Below are 7,084 nucleotides of genomic sequence, written 5' to 3' on the forward strand. Positions count from 1 at the left end.
TATGTATATATTAATATATTATATATAATAAATATATAATATATATGCTGTATATATGTTAATATATATATGTTGTATATAATATATATTATATGTTCTAAGGATCCATATAATATGAAAAAAAGCAATGCTTTGGTATGCTTTAAGGTTTCTTTTCAATAGTCACGCAAGAATGGGATGACAATTTTGTAATTATGGCCTTGAGTAAGCAGCTTATTGCATTACGGTATGACAGAAGTACCTGGTGCTCTCAAAATATCCACTACTGTCCTGACCTAATACTTGAAATTTTCACAATTCATAACCTATGAGGTTATGACATTAAATGCTTAAGTATTATAATTGCATTATATGTGAAACCTACTCCATTAAATCATAATCACCATTATCACACTGGCACCAATTAAGTTATCACATCGGGTTACCCACCCATCTAAAAGGCACAGGAACAAGTTGTCGAGCTTTATGCAAGAAAGAGAGAACAGGGACAGTGTAGAAGGTAAGTTAAAGAAGCTTTGAAGGCCGGGCGCGGTGGCTGAAGCCTGTAATCCCAGCACTTGGGGAGGCCGAGACGGGCGGATCACAAGGTCAGGAGATCAAGACCATCCTGGCTAACCCGGAGAAACCCCGTCTCTACTAAAAAATACAAAAAAGGAGCCGGGAGATGGTGGCGGGCGCCTGTAGTCCCAGCTACTTGGGAGTCTGAGGCAGGAGAATGGTGTGAACCCGGGAGGCGGAGCTTGCAGTGAGCTGAGATCCGGCCACTGCACTTCAGCCTGGGGGACAGAGCGAGACTCCGTCTCAAAAAAAAAAAAAAAAGCAGCTCTGAAAACCACAAAGATCTAGTTGTTTGATGGCAAGAAGTATCAAATCAAAGATTGGGGATGGTGTTTTTTTTTTTTTTTTAGGTGTACAGGAAGTAGAATTTATTGGTGAGTATTAAGAGGGGGGCAGCATATTGGAAGCCCTCGTGAGTGCAGGGCCCGCCATTTTTCCACAGGACCATGATTGGGGATGTACTTGACCCCACAGCCATCTGGGATTTCAGCCACCATGTCTTCAAATTCATCAGCATTGAACTTGGTGAAGCCCCACTTCTTTGAGATGTGGATCTTCTGGTGGCCAGGAAACTTGAACTTGGCCCTGCCCAGGGCCTCAATCACATGCTCCTTGTTCTGCAGCTTGGTGCGGATGGGCATGATAACTTGGCCAATGGAACCCTGGCCACAGTGCCCTGGAGCTTTCCAAAGGCACCTCGCATGCCTGTTTGGAGCTTGTCAGCCCCAGCACAGGACAACATCTTCTTGATGCGGATGACGTGAAAGGGGTGGAGCCGCACCTGGATTAGGGAGGCCATCCTTGCCGCAACTTTTTACCTTTTTAACTTTTTAATTTGTGCTTATTGGCACAAATTCGGGCAGCCTCCAGGCCGTCACAGGACAGCTGCCATATTCATCTGAAACCATGTGGCCACAGAGCAGAAACTCATCCACTTTTGCCTTCTTCCGCCCTAGGTCAAAGTTGCGAATCTTGGCATCAGGGACACCTCGGCAGAAGCGAGACTTTGGGTACGGCTTGTTCTTACAATACCGGTAACAACGGGCGGGGCGGCGGCCCATGGCGACACCAGGATCTTCAGTGGCGCGCCGAAGGGAAAGAAGGGGATGGTGTTCTTAAAGGTGATAACAAATGGCGAACTAGTAGCTCTACCTTTAGATAGCCCGTGTCCACATTATTGCAGTTTTAGATATGATACACTGAAAAGTGTTCCTTTGTATTAAAGACTTACTTTATTTTTTGTATATAATCTAGTTTTTCTTCTATAAGTTAGGATATCAATAATCATGGTTTTAAGATTTGGGAATGTTCTGAGGAAAGCCATGGGTAGCTGTACAGATTGAGATTTACTTTTATAAATCCAAATAAATCCACAAGGAAGAGAAAAACATAATTTATGTGTTAGTCAGTAGAATTGGCACTTCAGTATTGTTTGGAAAACCACTCAGGTTCATGATGCAATGAAGGAGGCATCACTAAGGTTTGGCATAGAAAATATCCTTGGTTAAAATCTCTTCTTTAGAAACCCAAATAATCACACTATATTCCTCAGACAATATGGATTATAATATATAAAGACAAAAAATGTAATACATAGGAACCTGATAATTAAAATTCAGATGTGTTTATATTTTCTATTATTGGTAGATTTTTTTTAAAAGATTCCTTTTGGCTGGTATTAAATTTGAAATAAATTTGAAAATCACAAATTTTATAAAACTTTTTTTTTTTTTTTTTGAGATGTAGTCTCGCTCTGTTGACTAGATTGGAATGCAGTGGTGCAATCTCAGCTTACTGCAACCTCCACTTCCTGGGTTGAAGCGATTCTCCTGCCTCAGCTTCCCGAGTAGCTGGAATTACAGATGCATGCGCCACCACACCTGGCTAATTTTTGTATTTTTAGTAGAGATGGGGTTTCACCATGTTGGCCAGGCTGGTCTCAAACTTCTGACCTCAGGTGATCTGCCTGCCTCGGCCTCCCAGAGTCCTGGCATTATAGTCGTGAGCCACAGAACCTAGCACATAAAAGTTTTTTTAACTTTCATTTGTATTGCACATTAGGAGTCTTGTAAGGCATTTTGTCATGTTTTTAAAATATTTAAATTAATTTGCTAACAATGCCTTTCTTTTTTGTGCATTAGACATACCATAAAATTTATGTAAAACTTGGGGGTAAAACTGAACTGTAAAGATTTTAAGCTTTTCTTAATAAAGGAACTCAGAAAATATTAAACATAATTTGATTTATTTTAAAAAGATTTAGAATAACTATTTCATGAACTCTTTTGAGCACATACTCCATACCAAGTCCTATACTAACTGCTAAGGGAGTAGAGGGATAAGTAAACTTGATGTTTGCATGAATCATCTGGTATTTTCTGCAATGTAGTTTTTGTGAGAATGATGATCTTTAGGTTAGGCTAATGGTGAAATGAGTCAAGTTACAGAAGTCTCAAATTGGGTAGACTTGCTTTTAGAGGTATTGAGTAAATGCTTAGGTACTAGAAAGAAGATGGGAGATCATAGGAAGGTACAAGTTTCTTAGAACACTCAGTTTTTGGAATCAGAGTAGGGCTATTGGTGAAACTAATTTTATTCTGATTTAGAGAAAAACTAAGGGTATTTTTATATCGTACCTAACTAGATCCAGGTTTAGTTACATAGCCTAGAATAGTCCAGTGTGTGATGATAAGTGTAAGTACTGCAAAGCACTATGTCTGTACAAGGTAAGGAGGAAAAGAGACTGGGCATGGTGGCTCACACCTGTAATCCCAGCACTTTGGGAGGCTGAGGCCGGTGAATTTGTTGAGGCCAGGAGTTTGAGACCAGCCTGGCCAACATGGTGAAACACCTTTCCTACTAAAACTATAAAAAATTAGCCAGGCGTGGTGGCATGCACCAGTAATCCCAGCTATGTGGAAGGCTGAGGCATGAGAATCGCTTGAACTCAGGAGTTGGGGGTTGCAGTGAGCCGAGATCACGCCACTGCACTTCAGCCTGGGCGACAAGCAAGACTCTGTCTCAAAAGAAAAAAAAAAAGGGAGAAAGAGAGATAGAAATCTAGATAGATAAATAAGAACTCATGTAACTCAATAGCAAAATAATAATAATAAAAATAATAATCTGATTAAAAAATGGGTGAAAGACCAGAATAGGTATTTCTCAAAAGAAGACATACAAATGGACATGAGGTATATTCAAACAATGCTCAGCATCACACACGTTCAGAGAAATGTAAATCAAAATACAATGAGATATCATCTCACCTCAGCTAGAATAGCTATTATTAAATATCAAAAAGACAAAAATAACATGCTGACAAGGATGTGGAGAAAGAAGAATGTTTATACACTATCAGTAGGAATGTAAAGTAGTGCAACCATGATGGAAAACAATATGAGAGTTCCTAAAAAACCAAGAGAACTACCATATGAACTAAGAATTCTACTGCTGGATATATATCCAAAAGAAAACAAATTGGTATAAGTAACAAACACGTGTTTATTGCAGCACTATGCACAATAGCCAAGATATGGAATCAACCTAAGTGTCTATCAATGGATGAAAGGATGAAGGAAATGGTATATAAACAAAATGTAATATTAAAAAAGAATGAAATTTTGTCATTTGCAGTGACATAGATGGAACTGGCTGTCATTATGTCAAGTGAAATAAGTCAGGCACAGAAAGACAAATTTTTCTCACTCATACTTGGGAGCTAAAAAAGTGGATCTTATGGAAGGTGGAGAGTAGAATGGTGGTTACCAGGAGCTGGGGAGACAAGGGAGGAGGAGGGACAAAAATTTGGTTAAAAGGAACAAAAATACAGTTAAATAGAGGGAATAAGTTCCAGCATTTGACAGTACAGTAGGAAAATTATTGCTAACAATAATTTATTGTATATGTCAAAATAGGTAAAAGATTTGTAATATCCCCAACACAAAGAAAAGATAAATGTTTGAGTTGAGGAATAAGTCAATTACCTTGATTTGATCATTACACATTGTATACAGATAAAAAAATCACATATGCACCAAAAATATGAACTATTAAGTATCAATAAAAGAAGCAAATAATAAAAGAAAACAAATAAATAAATTCAAGCTAAATCTAAAATTTTTTTAAAAAGAAATGTAGTTGGACTGTGAAAGATGGGGAATAACAAATTTTAAAAATTTGTCATAGGCAGAGTAATGCTCCCAGTAGAGGTCCACAACCTAATCCCAGGAATCTGTGAATATGCTACCTTACATTTAGATTGCAGATAAGATAACAAATTAGTTGACCTTGAGATAGGAAGATTATCCCAGATTATCCTGGTGGGTCCAACGTAATCACTAGAGTCCTTATGTGGATTAAATGGAAAAGGAAAACAGAGTGAGATAACCAGAGGAATGGCAGTGTTCTGGCTTTCAAGATGGAAACAGTTCATCAGCCAAGTAATATGGGTGGCCTCTAGAAGTTGGAAAAGGCACAAACAGATTCTTCCCAAGAGCCTGAACATGGAGAACAAAGCCCTGCTGTCACCTCGGTTTTAACCCAACGATTTAGTGATTCTATAAAGTAGTTAGTATCATTCAATAAATTCCTTTTCTGCTTAAGTTAGTTAAAGAGGATTGTGTTGCTTTCAGCTAAGAACCCTGACCAAGAGAGGGGTCAAATGAGAAAACAATATGGAATTAACTTTTAAAAAGTGAGTAAATAATTTTCAATAGAATTAAAGGATCAATTTCAGACTTCTGACCTCCAGCACTAGAAGATAATACATTTGGGTCAAGTCATTCAGTTAGTGGTCATTTGTTATAGCAGCAATAGGATACCCACACTATGGAAATCAAATTTTGTGAGCTTCATTTTTCTCAAATCCAAAAGAGAGTTTTAATACTCACTTCCTAAACAATAATATCAAAATCTGATTGCAAAACTTATATGATATAATGTATTTGAAGTATTTAGCATATGGCAAAACAACTATGAAATGTTTAGTCAGTGTCATTATGGTAGGCAGCTCTTCATGTTGGAAAGAGGTTCAGAATCACTTCCTTTAACATCTTTCTATTATATCTTATTCTCAGAGAGAGTTTTTAACCTATGCACCGACGCTGTGTACTGGTGTACTGAAAACTCAGCCCACAGTTTACAAATCATTTTAGATAGCATTTAACAGAGTTCCGCATCAGAAGCAAATGTCTAAGGTGCAGAGTTGTGAAATAGAAGAGAAGTTGACAGCTTAGACTGAAAACTGGCTAAGGGCAGAAGTTAAGGGTAGAAGTAAATGGAAACATTTCAAGCAGGACAAAGAATACCTCGGGGAAGAAGATTGAAAAAAAAAATCACTGAAACACACAGTGTTTGTTTGATGTCGGGTGCTGTTTATTTGATGCCCAAGATGATCCTATGAAGTAGGTATTTAACCATCTCCATTTGGTACAAAACTTAAATGAGACAATTAATATAACCAAGTCACACAACTAGTAAGAGGCAAAGCTGAAATTCGAGTCTGGACAGCCTGACTTCAGAATTTATGCTCTTTATCTTTAAGCTCAAGTGATACTGCAATGTCTGAAACGTATTTTCCAATTTTAGACCCTAAAGGGCTCTCAATCTAAATACAATATTATTAATTTAAAACCAGCAGAAAAATATAGAAAAAAATGGATATTTGGCTCAAAATAACTTGCGGACATTTGTTCTATATGTGATTGCCATCCTTAGTATATTTGGGAGAAATTCCAGTGTTATGAGTTGTGCCCTCTGATGTGAAACTCAGAACCCAAATTCTTAGGCTCTGTCATTGCTGCAGAGTAAGCACATGATGTGCATGAGGCTTTAATTTGGAGAAAATAAACATTTCATGGAGCTTCTGTTTGGTTGGTGTCTGGCACTGACTACCAGATCAATTTCGTGATGCAGGCGTGACATCAGTGCAGAAAGCAGTAATGATGCCTATAAAGTAAATCTGGGCCTGGTACTTGGTGGTAGTAACAGAAGTTGTACTGGCTACGATTTCTTACAGTTGTCTGGCATGATCTGGGCCTTTATTATTCTTGGAAGTTTAGTCTCAAGTCTGTTTCTCCAGCTCTGTCAACAATCCTATAAAATAGTATCATTCCATAAATCCCTTTTCTGCTTAAGTTAGTTAAAGAGGATTGTGTTGCTTTCAGCTAAGAACCCTGACCAAGAGAGGGGTCAAATGAGAAAGCAATACAGAATGAACTCTTAAAAAGTGGGTAAAATAATTGGCCGGGCGCGGTGGCTCAAGCCTGTAATCCCAGCACTTTGGGGGGCCGAGACTGGCGGATCACGAGGTCAGGAGATCGAGACCATCCTGGCTAACACGGTGAAACCCCATCTCTACAAAAAAAAAAATACAAAAAACTAGCCGGGCGAGGTGGTGGGCGCCTGTAGTCCCAACTACTTGGGAGGCTGAGGCAGGAGAATGGCGTGAACCCGGGAGGCGGAGCTTGGAGTGAGCTGAGGTCCGGCTATTGCACTCCAGCCTGGGCAACAGGGCGGGACTCTGTCT

The 7,084-nt window shown here is 38.8% G+C and overlaps 1 pseudogene; it reads right to left on the reverse strand.

Annotated features, from left to right (window-relative positions):
• Nucleotides 1–1,140: 1,140 nt before the first annotated feature.
• Nucleotides 1,141–1,661, reverse strand: LOC108538764 (60S ribosomal protein L10-like; annotated as a pseudogene).
• Between the last annotated feature and the right edge of the window lie 5,423 nt (nucleotides 1,662–7,084).

This window comes from Rhinopithecus bieti, unplaced genomic scaffold (assembly GCF_001698545.2).
Source record: "Rhinopithecus bieti isolate Rb0 unplaced genomic scaffold, ASM169854v2 scaffold_15113, whole genome shotgun sequence".
Classification (NCBI taxonomy): Eukaryota; Metazoa; Chordata; class Mammalia; order Primates; family Cercopithecidae; genus Rhinopithecus; species Rhinopithecus bieti.